Source organism: Cottoperca gobio, chromosome 13 (genome assembly GCF_900634415.1).
Source record: "Cottoperca gobio chromosome 13, fCotGob3.1, whole genome shotgun sequence".
NCBI classification, from domain to species: Eukaryota; Metazoa; Chordata; class Actinopteri; order Perciformes; family Bovichtidae; genus Cottoperca; species Cottoperca gobio.
In genome coordinates, this window is record NC_041367.1 from 22,440,244 (window position 1) to 22,461,291 (window position 21,048).

The 21,048-nt window shown below is 39.9% G+C and overlaps 1 protein-coding gene across 7 annotated transcripts in view; it reads left to right on the top strand.

Annotated features, from left to right (window-relative positions):
• The window catches only part of LOC115017559 (leucine-rich repeat and fibronectin type III domain-containing protein 1-like protein), a 283,327-nt gene that overhangs the window by 172,283 nt on the left and 89,996 nt on the right, over nucleotides 1-21,048 (top strand). For 2 of the 7 annotated variants that reach the window (XM_029446123.1, XM_029446125.1), the window contains one exon: nucleotides 6,658-6,735. The exons of 4 other annotated variants lie outside the window; for them this stretch is intronic. The gene's annotated coding sequence lies outside the window, so the exon portion shown is untranslated. Of the gene's footprint in view, nucleotides 1-6,637; nucleotides 6,736-21,048 lie in introns of all 7 variants that reach the window. One more of the 7 variants, XM_029446124.1, reaches the window with a different exon arrangement.

The window sequence follows — 21,048 nt, forward strand, 5'->3', positions numbered from 1 at the left end:
AAGGACAAAATATGGTTCATTCATTTCCTGGTTTGTTGTTCCTATTTCAAGGATTAAGACATTAAAGCATTATTTTTTCACGTTTAGACAATGAAAACTAGTTCAAGTTTCAAAAAGGCAGGTTGAGTTGAGTACGTTTTAAACTTGTCTGTCAATACATTCTTTAAAGAAGGCAGTCCTAAAATATGGCATATTAAACAGAACTAAAGATGCTCCCAGCCCACAGTATACAGGCTGCTGCTATCCACCTAATATAATATCATCACAATGCTAAGTGGGTTGGAGGAAATGGTTTGCAATATGACACGATTATTATAGCATGTGTTGCTAACTAGTATCATACACATTGTTTATTGCCCAAAACCGGATAATCAGACCTTGAAGAGGATATATTTTTTAATTTCTGGTCTCAGTAGTTACTGTATGGTCCTTGGCAGTGGCATGGGTCCGCCTGGCCCTCGCAGCCGCAAACAGCATTCACCGTCAGACTTGGCCAATCTAATACTTTCCATATTAAGGGGGGGTCCAAGCTGCCCTTCACAATTTCGACTGATCCTCATTTCTGTTGAAATCTGATCTGTCATTTTCATCGTGTCTGCATTGTAGTTTTTAAATTAGGTTCTATATTGAAAACATTGTATTATCTGAGCATGTGTATGTATGTGTAAGCATTTGTATCTATTATAGCACTCTATTGACTGACTGTACACGCTGTGGTTAGGACATTAGTTAGGACATTAACAGTAGTTGGCAGTAGACTGTGACTTAGTGTTCCAGCTCACCTTGGCTTGATTCAGTGCAGTAGTGACATGTTTACAATACACACTGGGGAGGCAGGTGTCAACAAGACATCCTAAAGTGTCTTGAAGGTCTTCAGCATTTATACCACAAAAACTGTATTACTGTTAAAATGACTGCCAACATTGTTTTGCCTTGCGCTCTTCGGTTGCTTGCATGAAAGGCCTCTCCATTTCAAAGTCTCAGGCTGCATTACAGTCCCAGTTCATCCCTATATGTATCTAATTTCATGCTAATCATTCCAATATTTGTTGAAATATTTCACGCTACGAAGTAGACTCCGGCCTGACAGACTGACTTTGCCATCTCTAGAGCAACACATGGTTTTAATTGTAGTTTTTCTATTTTACAACATAGTGTCCATTTGAAAGGTTGTGGCTGTAACTAGTGATGGTGAGATGAAGCTTCATGAAGCATAGAAGCTTTCCATCCAATTGGTTTGCACATGTGCCGAAGCTTCATGGTGCTTCATTTGCTCTACTGCGCCATCAAGTGGACAATAAATGTAAAACCGGCGAAGTGCAAGGCTGCAGTGGATGTAAAGTATCTTTGCCCTGAAGATTCTTTGACGCACATCTAAGACTGAATATTATGTTCTATTTAAAAATAAAGATTGATGTTATTACGTGTTATTGAGAAGAGAGTGCCTGGAAACAAATGTGGGCTTTAAATGATAGTGCAGTTTAAGATTGGACAGAGAGAAGGGGAATGACATGCAGCAAATAGCAGCAGGTCTGTTTCGAACCCCGGGCCGCTGCGGCAAGCATTTCAATGTGGGTCGCCTGCTCTACGAGCTACACCACCAGGGATGTGTAATGTTCATGTTGGATGTACATTATCTTTTCAACAGATTTAGATTTGGTTTCTTTACTTGCTCACAAGGAAGATGATGCTGGCGTGCATAACAATTGTTTCGCTAGTTGGCTGGCTCCATAATGATCCAATACAAATGCAATACCAACAACTCAACAGCAACAATGCATACTACGACAACAACCCACACATTCACGGTTATATAAAGTGTTGATTATGAGGGGGCTCAATTGTGGTTCGCTCCCCCTTATATTTCGAATCGCACGCCAAACCCGCGAACCTGTTCCTGACTCAGTCACGTGGTACGGCAGGTTCACAAGGACGTCATCACATACGTCATCTATACAAGCCTCGATACGCGCTTCACAAAAATCTTCCGCGATTACTCGACACACGCTTCGAAGCCTTGGCACAAAAGTACACATCGCTAGCTGTAACCAATGGATTAGAGACTCTTCATCTTCCTTGGAAGCTGCCATTTTCTGAACAAAAAAAACATTTAATCTTAAAAGGTGACCTTTCATATACTGACACATTTTTGTTTTCTGAAGATAAACAAGTACATGTACAGTAGTTATTCAGTTGTATCAGAAACACAGAAGTAAACCTTCCTCTCCCACTGTGGACATTGCCTATTTACAGCTGAATGCAACAGAATTTCAGCAGAGCAGACAGAGAAGTGTTGGACAGTCGACAAAGCCAGACTGACTCTCTCTCATCCACTTATCGCTCCTCTCATCTTAATAGGACCAGAGCAGCAGCCGCATCTTTCCCATAAGGCCATGCTGTCCGGGTCTGAACCGCAGTCTCATTAAGCAGACATATTGGCCTCTGCAGTGCAAAGGGCTTTCTGTGGTGCGTACACTCAGGCCGTCCTAACTTACTCATTTAAAACTGAAACGTCAACGTCCTTGCTGTGTGCAATCATCGCTATCAGTAACCAACACTCTCGGATAGAGCAGAGGGGAGGAGGGTTGTACTTTTATTCACACAGAGCTGAAGACGGGGGAAGATACTTGATTCAGATGTTGGATAGCGAGTCGCAGTGAAGAGGATCAGATTTGATTGATTCGATTTTAGTCTTTCATGGTTTCTCTAATCCCATCAGATTTAGTTCTGTTCTGTGCAGTTCCAATAAACTGTATGGGTTTAATTCATGATCTTATCTTAATTGTAAATCTTGCCTAAGATATTTTCACAGACAGGGATAGAGTGGACATGAATTGTTTCAGTCTGCCGTCAGAACTGAGGGAGAAGAAGTATAGCTGCCTGACTCGGGCAGACTCGTAACAACATTGAATCCATGATCCCTGTATGTTTTGATAGTTTGTTTTGATTAAATCCAAAGTAGCAGAAACGAGAAAATAACTCACAGCCTCGTCCTCACTTTTCGTGGGAGGCTGCTTCGCCGGCTAGGAGTAGGACAGATCTTCCGTGAGCAGTCAGCAGATAGCACCAATTTAGCCGACTCCCCGCCGGATTGTCAAACTTTCTCTTGTTGCTGTTACACAGGTCAGACCCAGCACTCCATCAGCCCGCTGTGACTCCCGGTGCTGGTCCGAATCTGGGCCACCAGAGCGGCTGCACACAGATGCTGTACAGTCTGTAGAATAACTATATAGAATTAGCCAATCGTCTCGCTGATGGTCTTGTTTACTTATGTTCGTAATAAAAGGGCATCAGTATTACATTGAGACTGTTTCATAACCCGTTTAATGTTCGTTGAAACAACCTTTAACTACAGCTAAACCTTTAGAAGCTAGTTTCATGCAGCCAACTCTGAAGAGGCTAACATCATGTCAGATCAACACGTTCTCACTCCCAACTCATCTAATGTGGTAACTTGTGCAGGACCCCTCAGCATCACTGTTTAACGCACTGGATACCCTCATAGCGTAATTTTTCAACATGTAGGGAAGTCCGATAGACTTCAACATGTGGTTAATGTTGCGTTACGTTCCAAACAGGCTCATCAGTGTGTAAGTTAAATGCGACAATGCATTATAACTTTCTGAACAGTTTCTGACATTACTACTTGGTTAGGCAACAAAACTACTTGTTAAAGTTTGGAAAAAAGATCACGTAAGTTAAAGTTTGTTTCCGTTCAGATGTTTCTCATAAAGTTGTCTGAATGTAAGTCACCTTACTACTCACCCATCCAAGCAGGTATACAGTATATTTTCATTGTGCAGCTCTGACCTTGTTTTGACTGACAGCGGTGGGAGACAAGTGTTACTGCTAAACAAGAAGAGTGATGGATTACAGATAAATCTGTACTATGCAGGCGTCCGTGCTTTGATGCCAAATTTACCAATTTACATGTATAGCCACATGTCATCATTCCGGCGCTGGCTGTCATGGTGGTGTCCAGATAATGATGTGGACTTTGACAATTAGTAAATTGACATAATTGACAAACTTTCTGGGGAACTCCTGGTCTGATTAGGAGAGACGGCATTCATCCTACTTTGGAAGGAGCGGATCTCATATCTAGTTGTATTAAAAAGTTTATTAGTGGACCTAATCCATGAGTTGAGACCAGGATAGAGAGTTGCAGTATTACACGCTTCTCTGCTCGTCCATCCGGGCAGTCACCCACTCAAAACCCCACAGTGACTGTGTCTGTTCCACGACCACTGAAATTAATTAAATCAAAAGTAAACAGAAGAGGAATTATGCATAAAAACCTAATAAAAATTAACACCACTGCTGCAAAAATACAACAAAATAAAAGATTACCATTTTTTTAAGTCGATACTGTAGTATCAGATTTATGTCATCTAAAGCTAGACTAGTAAATGATTTAATATCAGATTGATTGATTTTTTTGAGACATGAAATCTATGTCAGTGTAAATGAATCCACTCCGCCCGGTCATAATAATACTCATGTTCCTCGAGGCACAGGCTGAGGAGGTGGAGTTACAGCGATATTCGACTCAATCCTATTAATCAATCCTAAACTTAAACTAAAACTATCAGTCTTTCAAACAGTACAGACAGTTGTATTTATTATAGTGTACCGCGCTCCTGGTCCGTATTCTGAATTTCTATCTGAATTCTCAGAGTTCTTATCAAGTTTACTCCTTAAAACGGATAAAGCAATTATTGTAGGTGACTTTGATGTCCATGTAGACGTCGATAATAACAACCTTAATACTGCGTTTATTTAATTACTAGATTCGATTGGGTTCAGTCAGAATGTACATAAACACACCCTGGACCTTGTTCTGGCATATGGTATTGCAATTGAACATTTATTAGTCTGTACACATAATCCTCTTTTATCAGACCATTTTTTTTTATAACTTTTGAAATCCTGTTACAGGCAAGATGTGTATCTGATAGTGCCATAGCTAAATTTAAGGAAGTGATTTCATCAGCACTTAAATTTAAATACCATGTCTCAATATAATGGATAATTATAATTTTATAACGATAACATTATAATTATTAGAGCCAAAATGAATCACCTCCTGCCCTCAAACGGTACTGGTGGTCAATACCATTGACCATGACATTCTACTACAGAGACTGGAATATTTAATTGCATAAAAGAAACTTGTTTAAGTCTTATTTATCTGAGCGATCTCAGTTTGTATATGTTAACGATGAATCCTCCATCCTCCAATATTATAAGGAACCACTCCATAAACTTTCATTGTTGTCACATTGTGCGGATGATGACCCAATTATATATATCAATCAAGCCCGATGAAACCAGTTAAATAAATAAACTTCAAGCATGCCTTAAGGACATAAAAGCTTGGATGACCTGTAACTTTTTGATGCTAAACATAGACAAAACTGAATTTGGTACCTACCACTTGGCCCGAAACGCCTATGAAACGCATTTTCTAATGACATACTAACTCTGGATGCCATTAACTTGGCCTCCAGCACCACCGTAAGGAGTCTCGGCATTATCTTTGATCAGGATCTGTCCTTTAACTCCCACATCAAACACATTTTAAGGACTAGTTTCTTTCATCTACGCAATATTGTTTTGCAGGCACCAGGAACCTTATTTAGACATCCTCCTGGATCATTTTTCATATATGATCACATCATCGTTTATCTTATAAGGATTGTCTATGTTGTATTTTACTATGTTGTTTATTCTGTACACATGACATCTAGTGCACGTCTGTCTGACAAAAGGTGTTGTATGCTGTACAGTCTGTAAAGCCCCTTGAGACAAATGTGTCATTTGTAAAATTGTGCTGTATAAATCAAATTTAATTGATTGATTTGATAAATAGTTTGTCAGGTTCCTATCCCACATGTTGAAATGTGAGCGTCATGTTTATTACGTCCCCATATGTACTTTTTACTCCATTGTGAATCTCTTCTAGACCTAAAATCTCATTTTAATTGAGTTTGATCTGGGGGTTTTTTAACACATGAATTGTGAGTTTACATTTTGTGAATGATTCAAACAGCCCCAAATTGTTGGACTCTGACCTACATTTGAGTCACGACTGTCCCCATTGGGAATTAACCGTCCAATCCTGTTTGCGTTACACGATCACAGCACAATCATGTACTGTTCCATTTCTTTTTATGTCCACATGGTGACACTGAGAGAGTCTGCAACTCTGGATCACACTCAATTAAACTGGAAAGTCACACTGATGAGCTTGTGTTTTTATTTATATTGATTCATGTCCAATTAAGTATTGAAAAATAACTTACAATATACTGTTAATAATTAAGTTTATTGTTCAGTAAAATATCCTAATTCAGTATATGTTTGTCCAAACCCTTAAAAAACTAAATTTAAAGGATCCTTTTTAAGTGTACTAAACAAATATTCCACAGTATTTTCACATGTTCTCTTCTTCTATCTTGTCACTGAGTGGTCAGAGACTCCTGCATCCGTAAATTTAAGGATTTACTTATTGTGTGTCTGTGCCATAGTGAACACCCAGAACATTTTGAAGACATTTTACAGGAGCTTGAATGTCCCTGTTTATGTACCAGTGAAATGAACAATGTTTGATTGAGGGTTAAAATCTTATTTTCAGAAATCCCTCTTCTGTTTCAGAAGAAATCTAGTCATCACATCACAGCTGGTCCTGATTGCCTCCCCTTGATAAAGAAATACTGAAACCCTCCAAATTAGGTAAGTTTCCCTCATTTCAATCAGATCTACTGCTGTTTTCTTTCCGTCTGTTTCCAGCAGTGGCATTGTTTGGGATGCATATATTGTATTACGTGAACATTTATGATGTGGGATGGATGACATCCTGCAGCACTTCATTTTATTTTGTGAACAATCAAAACCAAGCGTATTTAAGATGAAGAGAGGTGTGAACGGATCTCTCTCTCTCTTCCTCTAATATTGAATATGCTACTGTTAGAAATTAATCTTTAAGACTTGAACAAGGCCAACACACACACGAGAATCTACAACATGTTGTTGTGGTTTGTGGTGAACTGTGTTGTGCATCTCCTGGTTTTGTTACTGTCTGACGTACAAATACATGCTCACACACTATCTCTGTCTACTCTATCACAGGTGTGTGTGTGTGTGTGTGTGTGTGTGTGTGTGTGTGTGTGTGTGTGTGTGTGTGTGTGTGTGTGTGTGTGTGTGAGTGTGTGTGTGTGTGTGTGTGTGTGTGTGTGTGTGTTGTGCGCTTCTGTATGGGTAAACATTAGCCTCCTGTTGAGTGAGGAAACATCTGTTTGCAAGCGAAAGACAAACGTATCAAGAACGTTTCTGCTGCCTCTTAATGCCGATATGAGGACACTGAGACTATCTGCAGCAGCTGTAAAACAGAGCATTGCATCAGCTCAGCTGCTCAGCAATAACAATGGTTTTATAGGCAATGAAAATTAACAGTGGATAGCTTCTGATAGTGTTCGGGCTGTTCCATCGGGGGCTAATAGCGTGTATGGGCTTTTGGATGTGAACATGGAAGAGTGTAAAGACGTCTTGCCATTTGCCGCTGCTGTGTCGTTTCTTTAAAAAAGACAAAAGGAGAACACAAAGATGAATATGTGATGAATAATGTCATTTATATCACACAATGCTGAAGATGGACATGGCTACAGCTATGAGAAGAGTCATTAAAAGTGTTTACTTTAAACAGGCTGCAGCATATCTCTCTGAAACATGGTCTGACACTAGACTGATGATTTTAAAACCAACGTAAGAGCTGTGTACAAAGACACGAAACGACAAATAAGTGTTAGCAAACTTCCATTTGCATTACAATAGCTATAGCTTCAGGACACAAACTACATCTCTGCATTACAGCCTCACAACATACACCAACCTTTGTGTCTTGGGGGAGGGGGTTGATATATCTGCATTCTAGTTCCACATTATGTACCCTCGTACCACACTACTTTTGCTCTTCAGGGAAAAACAGCCAAAACTCTAGTTTATAAAACAGATGTTTCAAAGTTATCCAGCCATCTATTCTGATAACAACTTCTAGGAAGGATTTCATTCTTCCATCTCTCGTCATGTTTAATGTATTGCAGGATTATTATTTTTTTAAAGCTGTGATTGCTTTTCAATTGGTAAACAATTTGGATGCAAAAAGGACTGAGTCTGATCCCCTGAGAGGAGCCGCTCATTCAGACAGTATCCACAAACGTCAATTTGACTGCCAATTGCTCAATTCACAGAACAAAATGAGCCTGCTCATTGCTGACTGAAAAGGTTTTCAGGCAGCTGCGTTAAAGAAGTGTCCCAGAGAGTGTTGCCTTTGTGAGCAGGATCTTTTCACAACAGCTAAACACACTCAGCCATTGTTGAGGATTCCTGTGAGGGTCCCAAATTAAAAAGTAGCTTTTCTGTCATTTCTGTGGCTTTCTTATCAAACTTGACATTACATTTATACAGTGGAAGCAAAATATTTTCAAACATCTCACATTGGCAGAGAGAACTAGCCAGCTAATTTCTGTCTGGGGAATGTTTGCTGGCTTTATTGTCGGATGTAATGTGAAACGTTTTATTTGCTCTCCGTGCTGGAGGTTCACATCTTCATCAACATATTTAGGATTTGTTCATGACCGTGGTTTTCCCCTGACCATATCCAAATGGTTTTACATTAATTACGTAACCTATACTGTGCTTTAAAGCTCTACAAATGTTTAACTGTGCAATTTTAACAATAACATATAATATCACCTCCAATGACAACTCTCCTACAAATGACGTTTCCATAAAACATAGCTGCATTCTCTATTACGTTTCGAGAGAAATGTATTTTCCGCGGATTGTGGTCGCAGTTTAAAAACACGCGGTTTACATTATAAATTTAAACAAAACAAAAATGCAACAAAACTATTTAATTAGGTTTAGTAAAATATCATGATATGGCTCAAAATAAGAATGTTTTTATTAATTGACGGTGAAGTTTTGTTGTATGGGAACGTAATCTTTATGACACCACGCTGCCACTGCGTTCTCGTAAAACTGAAAAATAAACCAACGCTGAGTAGATAACTGTACGGTTCATTCTCACCAACCTGCTCAACACCCACCAGCAGATCACCAGCACCACGATTACATTAGAGAAGTCTCTTTGCCGCAGAGCGTTAGACAATTTTGGTTGCCGATAGGAGACTTTGTGCTAAACAAAAGAGAGCAGCAGGCATGCTGAACAAAAGCCCCTCAGTCTGTGACAGATTTTAGCTCAACACTAATGGGAAGAAAACGCTCGAAAATGTAAAGCACATAGAAAACGATCATCTCCACTCACTTAGAACAGAAATCACAAGGGATGAATACATTAATGAGTAGAGGAGGGAGAAAAGTGGAAGAATAATTTAATAAGCACAATGGAGACATTTGTGAAGATTGTGATTCGTGCAGGTATTGTGTTCACTAGGTTTTGAATTTGCAGCTCTTGGAAGAACAAGACTTTTTATTATCAAAATGTATTCCTCTTTTGCTTAAAGTATTCTCCATCTTCATATTTTTATAGCACCTTCTTCTTAAACAACCATCTACAGAGATGTAGATATGAAGCAGTGGGGACTATTTTCACCCTCCACATTCCTCAACACTTTCTTCTCACGTCTGAAATGCAGACATTGGGCAGATGAATGTTTAGAACAGACCAAATCCCACTGTAGATGGAGGTGGGATTTGAGTCGTGATTGGCCATCAAATTAAAGTGCCAGGAAATAAAATCTGAAACTCGTGACAAAAAGCAACAGCTTTGTTTCAGGCATTATTGTGTCCATCCATCCATCGTCTACCGCTTATCCGGGATCGGGTAACACAAAAATACAAGTATGTTGTTCTTTCCTGCTGGGTGACTGATAGACATTAGAAAGGAGACATGCTGACGTGAAGAGAGAAAACAAAAGGCTTGTTCACGTCAGGTAACATACCAAAACTGAACGATCTTTTCCTAACCTCTTAAATCAGACCTTAACCACAGAGGTGGCAGATCAGAAAACATGCATCTTTTTGGAAGACACTAGGAAATGATGCAAACCCAAATGACTATGTTGTTCTGAGTTACACAAACTGCCTACACATGAATGCTGTACACTGGGTGTAGCAGGCTCGAGTCTTATGTTTGACTAATCATTGATGTTTAGTGCTGTGACCTTCACCCAAATATTTCTATTTGTTCATGTTTAATTGGGGGAACGATCGTTTCGTTCATCCGCAACTAGCAAACTCGCCTTCTACTTCAGCAGCACAGACATCAATACACAGCACAGTTAGGCTACTGATATTTCAGCCATAGTCAGAGCCATAGATTCTAACGTTTACAATGCCACGAGCGCTGTCCAAAAATTAACAGATCAGACAGCCGTTCTTTGGAATAACTGATCAGTGAATGAAAGCTCCCAGACAGTATTCTTCAAAGGTTTTTTGAACCCTCTTTTTGATACATGTATTTTCTTTTAAATGTTGTTTTACTTTTCCTTCATGTCTACAATGTCTCTTCTACAGATATAGACAATGAAGTAGTTTCTGGTATGATGTCAATACACTGAACAATAATACTTTTCACTATCAGTGCAGGTAAAACCACAAATCAAATTTCTACAAGAGACGCAGCTAACGTGCAGCCGAGTCACTGCCCACGCAGGCTTTTTGGGTTTGGCTGCTCCAACCTGCTAATATGGAGCCAAAATAAAACGTTCAGGGACGCAGACGTACTGCTCAATCAGGCAGTGTGGCACGGCACAAGTATATTTGGCACAAAATATTATCATGGAAAAGAAAAAGAATAATACTGACTAAATCTGTTCAATTGACTCCCTAAAGGTGATAATTATTAACTGATTATTATTTGCAAGTCATTCATTAAAACTTTAAATGTGACAAGATTATGGTCATAAGAAACTAAGATTCCATTCTACAAACATTCCAAATACGTTTGTGGAACAATATTTAATTGTGAGCGCATCCCGCACTCACTCACTCAATAAAAATGACAGATGGAGAGGAGGCCGGGCGAAAAAAAAATGGCTTTAATGTTCTTTAGCCTTCTGGGTAACACGGTTAACACAGGTAACACCTGTCTCACAATGCTCACGACCAGAACCAGGTTACCACCAGGCTTGTATCATGTGACTGATTACCTGATTATGTCCAGCTGTGAGCTCTAGCTGAGTCACACCTCACCTCTCCACCAGCAGCCGGCGCCCTCACCACACCCCACTGACACATGAATCCATCTACACAAGCAGTTTAGCTCTTTATCTTCATTCTATAGTTTCCTACTTTGCAAATAAATAGCAGGTTCTAAAGAAAAATAAACATTTCCACTGTTAGTTTGCTTTATAAGAACTGTATTGAACTGCAAATCCCGTATCTCTTCCTGTGTGTCGTACTGAATGGTAAGCTGGGCGTATCATTACATCCCTTTCTTTATACTGCAGTTATTTGCAAACGCACCAGGCTTGATGGATTAGCCCCTTGCTTTTTCTTGCAGTTGGTGTTCGGGGACTGTCTTCCTCTGTGTGAGCAGTAGAAACTGAGTGAAATTAGATTGCAACTTTAACAAATGAAGTAGACAACGGCTGTCACGGTGCGGCCTTACCCGTCCTCAGTGTCTTGCTCAAGGACACTTTGGCAGAGCAGCTGTTACTGTCATTGAGATTTAAATTCAGAGCTTCCAGCTGTATGACACTCCCTGCTGAACAAAACATCACAAAAGAACAGCAACCTTGTACACAAAGCAAGAACACAACCCCAGTGATTACATTTTCTTTTCATGGTTCTCTTGTTTTCCAGCCTTTTTCTGTTCATTAATTGTGTTTCATTAATTGTGTTTTATTGTGTTCATTAATGTTTAAGCTGCAGAGTTTTAGTTACACATATAAACTCTGCATCTGTCATGCATGGACAGCCTTTCATGGCTGATAAGTGACACACAAATGAAAAGAAAGGTCCCTGTGAGACTCACTTCCATAGGAGCTAATCATAGCTGCAAATATTAAATTGAGGAAAATCTCAGAAAGATGTGGACTGTAAAACCTTCTTTGACAGAGTCTGCATCAATACTGACTTGAATGGGGAGGCAATAATAATGTTCACAAGCATTGCTATATTTTTCTCATACAGTCTTTTCATGGTGGCAGAATGCGTGAGGTCATTTGTGACAAAGGAAGCCTTTCAGTGATCCCTGTATTCAGTTTATTGACCCCTAAGGATGTCAGGGAGCGGTAAATTTCCTATCTGTTAATAAAACCAGGACAACACCGGTGTTACCAATTACATTTTATAAGAAAAGATATTCGATGTCGATGGCACTCTTTAATCTTTAACATCGAATGGCTCTGTGGCCGTTCTGTCTGGTCGACCTTCCGCTGCCGGACAGCAGGTTTCCACCGGGCGCCGCTGCGTCACATCGACACACAGCCTCATTACCTTCATCAGGTTCTCTTTTAGCAGTCGGGTTTGAATCCAAAATACTTCTTGTTAGGCATTCTTCGTTTCAATGAAGGGAAATCTGAATGCTACAGCATATTTTATACATAAGGGTGCTTTTAGCTTTGTGTCAAGAGTTTGGTCCTTTCTTCTTTCCACATAACAATGCCCCCGCGTGCACAGAGCCATCTCTTTAAATAAATACTTTTCTCAGTTTTGGGTAAAAGAACTGGTGTTCACCGAGCTCTGACCTCAACCTCATCAAACACTGCTTGAATGAACTGGAACACCGACTGTGAGGCAGACCTGATCACCCCACATCAGTGTTGTACTTCAGTAACACTTGTATGTCTGAGTTGGGAAAAAATCCCAGCAGTCAGGTTAAAGAATCTGGTGAGAAGCCCGAAACCAGAAGTTTAAGCTGTTAGAGCAGCAAATTAGTGCCCAGCCTTATATTTATTATATCATTAGGTGTAATGTTGAAATATCCAAATACTTTTGTCTTTGTAGAACCTTTGTAGCTAGTTTTCATATTTGAGGATGTGCATGTCAGCTATGATGAGCCTACAGCAGCCTTGTTATGCCGTTAGATGTATGTCATATATAGGATATATGTTCAGCTGCCTGTACAACTCTCTGTTGTTGAATTGGTGCACAAGAACTTAATCTATGCACATGTGAAATCATATAATTTGTTTATGAGCGTGTTTGTGAGTATGTTTTATCGCGCTCACGATATGACATAAATCTGACGCATCACAACCTCTTAAAGCAGAATCATAAATCCATCTTTAGTGGATCGAAATAGGTTTGTAAATATACCTCTGCTTTTATGTTGTCATTTTTCTATCTCCCTCTCTTCTAACTTGAAATGTGCAACTTTTCATAATTAGCATCAACCTTCTGAACCCCAGGCAGTATCAGGGTACTTTTTGCTCCTGTAATATTTTACTCACTGTGGCCTTGTTTATCGCGGTAATATAGAAGTGCTGCACCTCTATGGAAACAGCACAATCATGGTGAGACGTAGGGAGAACTCAATGTATGTTCTGCAGTATAACAGTTATATTGCCGTAACTTTCTTTCTTTCTTTGATCATTTATTTTATGTGTTACCAATATTTGGTAATACTACCTCTACTTACAAGCTCTCTTGTCCTCTCCTCTCTGCTGTTCACTGAATGTTATCACGCGACTGTTGGTCTCAGTCGAGTCATTCATAGCTTAACTGTTGCACTGATGAGCGCATCATTTATTGTTACTTACAGAAACTGTTTAATGCTTTATTTTTGCCAAACATTTTAATGAGACATGTAGAATAATGTGAATTTGATTATACATCACAACTAAGCTTTCAGTTACTTTTCCTGACAGAATCATTTGTCACACATGATCTGTTTAAGGACCGTTGGAGATTTGAGAATCCAACGGTAATTTCTATTTTCGCAGTTTCTGGCTATGATAAATGGTGTAATTTTGGCAAATGTTTAAAGAAAAATATGTCTTTCAAACCAATATTGGCAGTCTTGCAAAAGAAGTGCTCTCTCTCTCTCTCTCTCTCTCTCTCTCTCTCTCTCTCGCTCTCGCTCTCTCTCGCTCTCTCTCGCTCTCTCTCTCGCTCTCTCTCTCGCTCTCTCTCGCTCTCTCTCTCGCTCTCTCTCGCTCTCTCTCTCTCGCTCTCTCTCTTGCTCTCTCTCTCTCTCTCTCTCTCTCTATGGCAGGGAGACACATATTTAGCTGCCGGAGGAGCTGCTGTCACTTCACCGAGAAGAACTAATAGCTTCAGTGGTTAACATTTGGAAGTTTGTTGTTTTCTTGGCTATGTTCCCGAAGTGGAACACTCATAGTGAAGAAAACTTCTAACAGCGGAGGAAGAAGTGCAACTCTGTCTCTACCTCGCACATACAGTACATGCTCCTTTCCAGGAAGCCATGTCTTTTTGTGTCTTCCTGTTTCTATGACGAGTGCAGATACTCAGCCAATTTATAGACTCTGATTAGGGTCAAATAAAAATGTATTCTACTTTGGGTTTTTGTTTCATTTTTCCAGTGTTCTAAATTTAGATATTTTGATTAATTCATAATTACTTTGAATATTCAAATTCTCTCTTCAGTTTATTATATTAAATCTAAATATGATCCGAGCACTGACAACGTCAGGGTCAAAGGGTCATATTGAAACTGTAGGAATTATTATTATTAGGGCCCGAGCACCGACAATGTCGGAGCGAAGGACCTATTGAAACTTTAAGAATTACTATCATTATTATTATTATTATTATTATTATTATTATTATTATTATTATTAGTAGTAGTAGTAGTAGTAGTAGTAGTAGTAGTAGTAGTAGTAGTAGTAGTAGTAGTAGTAGTAGTAGTAGTATTCTTTGAGCGCACTGCTACTTGGATAGAAAGTTCTGAAAATCACTGTACTCAGCAGAGTTCCTGTTTCATTAGTGATGCATTGCCCCACTCCCTATATTGATGACACACCCCCTTAGATAACTCGTGAACCGTGACGCTTTCCCCGCCCCCTTCTCATAAGCCCTGCCCCCTTCCATAACTCATGAACCATTTGTCATAAAAACTTGTAGAAAGTATCTCTGCAATTAGCAGAGAGTTCATGTTCCATTAGTGATGCATTGCCCCGCCCCCCCTACACATAGGCCCCCCCCCCCTTATATAACTCATGCACCATTTATCGCACACACTTTTGGGAGGCTTCATTCCGCTCAGCATAGCTTTCCTGTGTAGTTGTGCTGGCATTATTATTTTTATTATCATTATATGTATTTTTTGTGGAAAAGAGTAGCTTGGGACACTCAAAAATTTAATTTGGTAGGTATCTTGGGAAGACGTAGAAAAAAGCAAAAAAATCAGCCATTTTTTATTTACTGCATAATTTTAGTAACATTTGTGGCGTTTACACATTGTGCAGTCTACACATGACATAAAGCAACATCATGTTTGTTATGGTGTTATATAGCGCCACAGAGTGGATACAGGAAGTGGTGCAAGATTCGCAATATGTAATTTCCAGCGCATCATGCGCAATGCAATACATAATGTTTACTAGTGCGCCCGGTCTCCAACGGCCCTGGCAATGCATTGCAACATCAACAGGCATCCCGTCAGTAACTGCGACGCATGTGGATGAGCGAGGACCCGTTCATCACTGCTTGCACCTTTAATTTCTTATTGATTTTGAATTCTGTTTTCCACAGCTTAAAATATCTTTGTTTATTATCTTTGTCTTTGTCTTTGTCTATATTTGTTTTATTTGTGAGTTGGGAATTATTTTCATAGCCATATGAATGTGACATAAATATGATTTCTTAATTTTTTCCATTCCAAGTATATTTATCTGGGTTCAGATAGTTTTGCTCTGTGTTGGTCTGAATATGTCTCTGATTATCAAGTTGTTCCAAAATGCGTTTTTTCTTTTTAATATTTTAATTAAAGAATTTGCCCCAGTTCTGCTCTGCACCGGATGTTTGGGCAGTTTCTATGGATTCTCAGTATGTTTTTACAGAAGTCAAGGTGTGCTTTTTCAACTGGGTTTGAGTCCAAGTATTCTTGTTTAATTAATTGGCCCAAAACCTCAATTCCATATGCTGTAAACCAGGGGTATTCAACTAAATTTCTAAAAGGTCCAGTAAGAGAAAATTTCCGCGAGCAAAGGTCCGGAGCATCATAATGTCTAACTTGCGTTATGAATTAGTGTGATATATATTGAAGTAGCCTAGTAGCTGTATCAACGTCTGCACATCATCAACAACTGACTGTCAAATCTAATAAAGAAAGTACAATTTAAAAACATTTAGACAATATTTATTGTCACTTAACATTGAACTATACAGATATATATATATATATATAATACTGTAGATATGTATAATGTTCTTCTTGGGCTGCATTTAAAAATAAAATGTAGAAAATAAATAAAATAGCTTTTGAAAAATTGTGCATCTTAAAATAAAGTACTTAATCTTAGAAAAATAAAATAAAGTGTAGCAGCAGCTTGAGTTCCCTTTTTCTTTAACTGTTACACATCTTGATTTAACAGTCTCAAGCAATGTTAGAATAAATCAGTCTCAACACATCTTAACAATTGAACAGTTTAACCCAGGCTAGCACATCCTGGGTTAAACTGTTCTGTGGCTGATGATGCTGACAGGTGGCCTATCTGCTTTATTTTGTCACAAATCAAAATCACATTGAGCTCTGAGTGCTTATTTTCTGTGCCCTCAGTTCAGACTTGAGTGGGTTTGTTTGGTCAAAAACGTTGTGCTTTGTCTCATAGTGGCGTTTCACATCACCACTGTTAATGAGCACCACGGTCTCTGAGCATGAGACGCTGGTGTTGTGCTCCAGTGTGAAGGATGAACATGAATGAGTCCATTCTGGGATGAAAGCTCTGTTGACTTTTCTCTTGGAGAGCGCCATGAGTAGTTATTGTTCTCTCCCTGTCTGCCGCTCACTCGTCTCTTGGTCAGTGTTTCTCTCCCTTTCTCCGTCTTCTCTCCCTGTATCGCTAACTCGTCTTTCCGTCTGTCACGCGCCTATCACCTCTCATCTGTCTGTATTCAGAGTCGCAATGTTTGCCGCCTGGAATGCACAGATTTGATTGGCTGAGTAGCATCACGTGGGATGCTTAACTCGCATGTAATTGGTCTGTGAGTTTCCTGAACCGTTAAACTAGTGCCATTAAAATAGAAGCCCCCCGTCAAAATCTGGGTCCGGACTCGGACCGCGGCCTGTTAGTGACCCCTGCTGTAAACGGATTGGCTTAATAACACTTTGGAACATTTGAAGACAAATCTTTATTGGGGGGTTTAATTTGAATAGTTAAAACAGTCTTGCATACCTTGTTCTGTTGGTGATAGCAGTAATAGGTAAAATTCTTAACTTTCTTTCCCATTAACTCAAGTCCTGCGTCTAGACAGTTTTCTAGTTAGTGGTAAATAGACTTGCATTTATATAGCGCCTTTCTAGTCTTCCGCTTTTACACTTCATGCCAACATTTACCCATGGGCAGCCATACAAGGTGCCGAACTGTTCATCATTTTATCTAATGCACACACACTCACACACACACACCAATTTGAGAGCTTGGGGTTCTCGACAGGGAGTAGGAGGGTTAGTAGAAGTAGAGTAGTAAGGGGTAGGGGTTATGGGTTTGTGATGATCCTCTTCCTGTAGTGCTTGCCTGGTTCTGCTTTGGTTGATGTCTTTGATTTCCTTTTTGTCCGGAGCATCTTGTTTAGAGATTGGTTATACTCTTCCAGCTCTCATGACCGATTGCAGTTCTCTGATTTGGACCTGTTGCTGGAGGCGCAGAGTGGGGGTTTCATTTTTTGGTTGGTCATTGGAGATTTTCTGATGCAGGGTGACAAGAGTTCTTTTTTCAAACACCCATGAACTCCCTCTCCTACAATCTAAAGGTTGTTGGATTGTTGGAGCTCTGTTTTCTTGTTTGTGCTGCCTTCCTCTTAGTGTGATGAGCTTTGCTTCTCTTTCTTTTCAGCCTTATCTTTCATGCTCTGTAAATTATGTTGAAAATGTTTTCAGATCCTTGAACCATGACTGTCCCATTATGTCACATTGAAGGTCATCATCGGGCAGGTTGTGTCTCTATCTTCATAAAGGCTTCTGTGAAAGTTGTATGCCATGCATTTGACTGTTAATTTAAAAGCCTTTTTAACAGATGTGATGTGACAGGGACACAGTATCTCACATCCTTGTATCATTGTGACACTTCCAGGTGGTTAACTAATTATAATAGATGAAAATAGATAAGAAAAAGAGTTAAAAATAAAAATAGTATATAGTAATAGTTTTCTTTTTTTAAATGTTCAATAGTTAACTTTATTTCAGAATGCTACTGTAGCTTACTTAGTGTAGCCGTCTCATGTTTTTCTTACCTTGCTAGCTAGCTGTTATTTTTCTCAAAAATATCCTATAGCGCCAGTCTATATAGAATAATAATAACAATTCAGCTGTGATCTGTGTTTTTTTCTAGTTTATTAATTGGATTACTTTCAAAGTGGCAAAAACTGGAAAACAACACAGACCTTCGCCTCGTCCTCCCAGCCACCAGGAGGCTATTTCGCTGTGCTCAGTTGGCAGCCTAGGGAGACGGACGTAGCTTCAGTTAGCAATTACCTTGAGTTCAGCCACAGAATCTAATCCCGGGGAACTGCAAACTTTCTTTTGCAGCTGTCACACAGGTTAGAGCCAGTGCTCCGCCAGCCCGCTGGTGCTCCTGGCGCTCGGGCTTGTGCTGGCTAAACTCAAGTTGGTTCAGCCGCTGACTGGGGCTCCATCTCCCGAAGGCAGCTGCTAAATGCTGGACGTGCCATCCTCTCTCATCTTCCGGCGGCTGCTCTCCAGGCCCTGCCACCGCGTGGGATTACTAGACAAATTTGCGCGTCGTTTTTGTAGTTTCTACCAATTTGGATTTAGTCCAATTAACAAACTAACGCAATGTTACACAGACCTTACAGCCCCCGTTTAACACAGATGGTTAACATAAACTATAGGCCAATGCTACACGTGAAGATTATAAGATCGCCGTGTGATTTTGACTGGCTCGCAGAGTTTCAGCACATTGGTGGAATTGTGAATGTACTTGGCCTTAGTACTTGGTCTTAGTTAAAGTAGGCATTTTTTTTGTAATAACTGTTGACTCTAAATCGAAATTGTATGGATCCAGTAGTAGAGGTGAAATTCTGCACCCTATTTCTTTGGAGCAGGTGGCTTGGAATTACACATTGCACCTTTAAAGAGTATAAATCAAGAGGGCATCATTTTTGCTGCCAACAGCTTCGGTAACCGTGGCAACTATATCTCTCTCTCTCACGCTCTCTATTTGATGATAGGCTGGAGGTGAATGAGGCAGAAAGAGGTGTGTGTGTGCGTGTGTGTGTGTGTGTGTGTGTGTGTGTGTGTGTGTGTGTGTGTGTGTGTCTGTGTGTGTCTGTGTGTGTGTGTGTGTGTGTGTGTGTGTGTGTGTGTGTGTGTGTGTGTGTGCTTATGTTCTAGTTAATCTGTATGTGTGTGTACCTGTTAACATGTATGCCAGTGTGCTTTTGTTGTTGATTTTGAGTGTGAGTGTGTAAAGCGTATTAATCCGTCAATGGAATATCAGGCCCTCTGGGCTTCCACATTGTTGTTTAAGTGAGAACTTTTTCTCTCAGTCAGCACAAACACACACACACAAAGAGAGAGAGAGGTGCATGATGGTTGCTCCAGGCCAGTTACAACACCTGGACTGATGTATCCAGCTGAATTCACTACACTTACATCACAGACAGCTCACTGCACACAATCTATTTTTAGCTCTGCGTTTTCTTTAACTTTTCTTCTTCTCTTCTTTTCTGTCCTCATGTCTTCTTACACATTTCCTCTTTTTTCAACTTCTCTTTGCCTTTGGCATCCTTATCCTCCTATTTACTCCTCTGTGTTTCCTTCTCTTCCCTTGCCTCTTTAAACGACAGGATAGGGATAGTTTTGGTTTTGTATATCAGCTCATCATCTACAAATTACATTTATGCAAATGCTGCTGGTCATTTTCCAATTATACCACCCATTTTTGACTGATTTCCAACCTTTCTGCCAGCCTTCTGGATATTTAAATTTCTCTATAAAGGTCAACTTGCAGATACTTAAAAAAGACCTTTACAGAGAACATTTAGTTATTTACATTGTGTGTTACTGTTACAGTTTTGCTATGACAGAAGGCTGTCACAAGCAGGAACTATTATGAGGAACTCAACTTGTTGTTGAGGAGTTCAGGGATGTTCAACCTTCAATGCTGGTGTACGGAACATAGAGTCGGATGCTAAAAGGCATTTAACTTTGGCTTTGTAATGTCATTAAATCAAATCCAAAGACGCATGTTTGCTGTTCTGGGAACTGAATTTCTAAAATGGCATTTTAATCGCAGACCAGTCTCTGTGTAAATTGGGCCTGCCTTAACATCATTTTTCTAGTTACTGATTACGTTCATACTCCACACTCCCTGAAGGCTTCCTTCCCTTTCAAGGACACTCATTCATCAAAGACACAACTAAACATACACTTCATATATGCAGGCAGCCACCTTTCCGCTCGCCCCTTTCCACTGCTGTTCTTTTCTTTCTTTTGTTTGCTAAACCTTTTTTTTCTGATCTTTAATAATATCGCCTCGCAAACCCCGGCCTTCCCATTGCCTGCAGAAGGAAGACGCGTATTACCATTATTTACAAAAAAGAAGGCTAACTGCTCTACGCCGCGCTGTCTTTCAACTCAAGTTGACTCTCACTGTTTTCCTCCGCTGCCGTACAAGGACCCTCCACTGGTAAACCTTCGCCTATGCAAGACTCCGGCCACCACACAGCGTAAAGAAACTCTGCTGGACACAGTTGCCTGACGAAGCTGACCTAATAGCTACCTAGATCTCGAGTAAGAGACATTGTGTCTGTATTTGCTCTGCTTTAATACATTACATTGAGTGTGTTGTCCCACTCTGTTGGGCCCTTGCTTGTGTATGCTGCCTTTTATTAGTTGAAGGACCAAAACACGGATGACAAGCCCTGGCTTGCCTG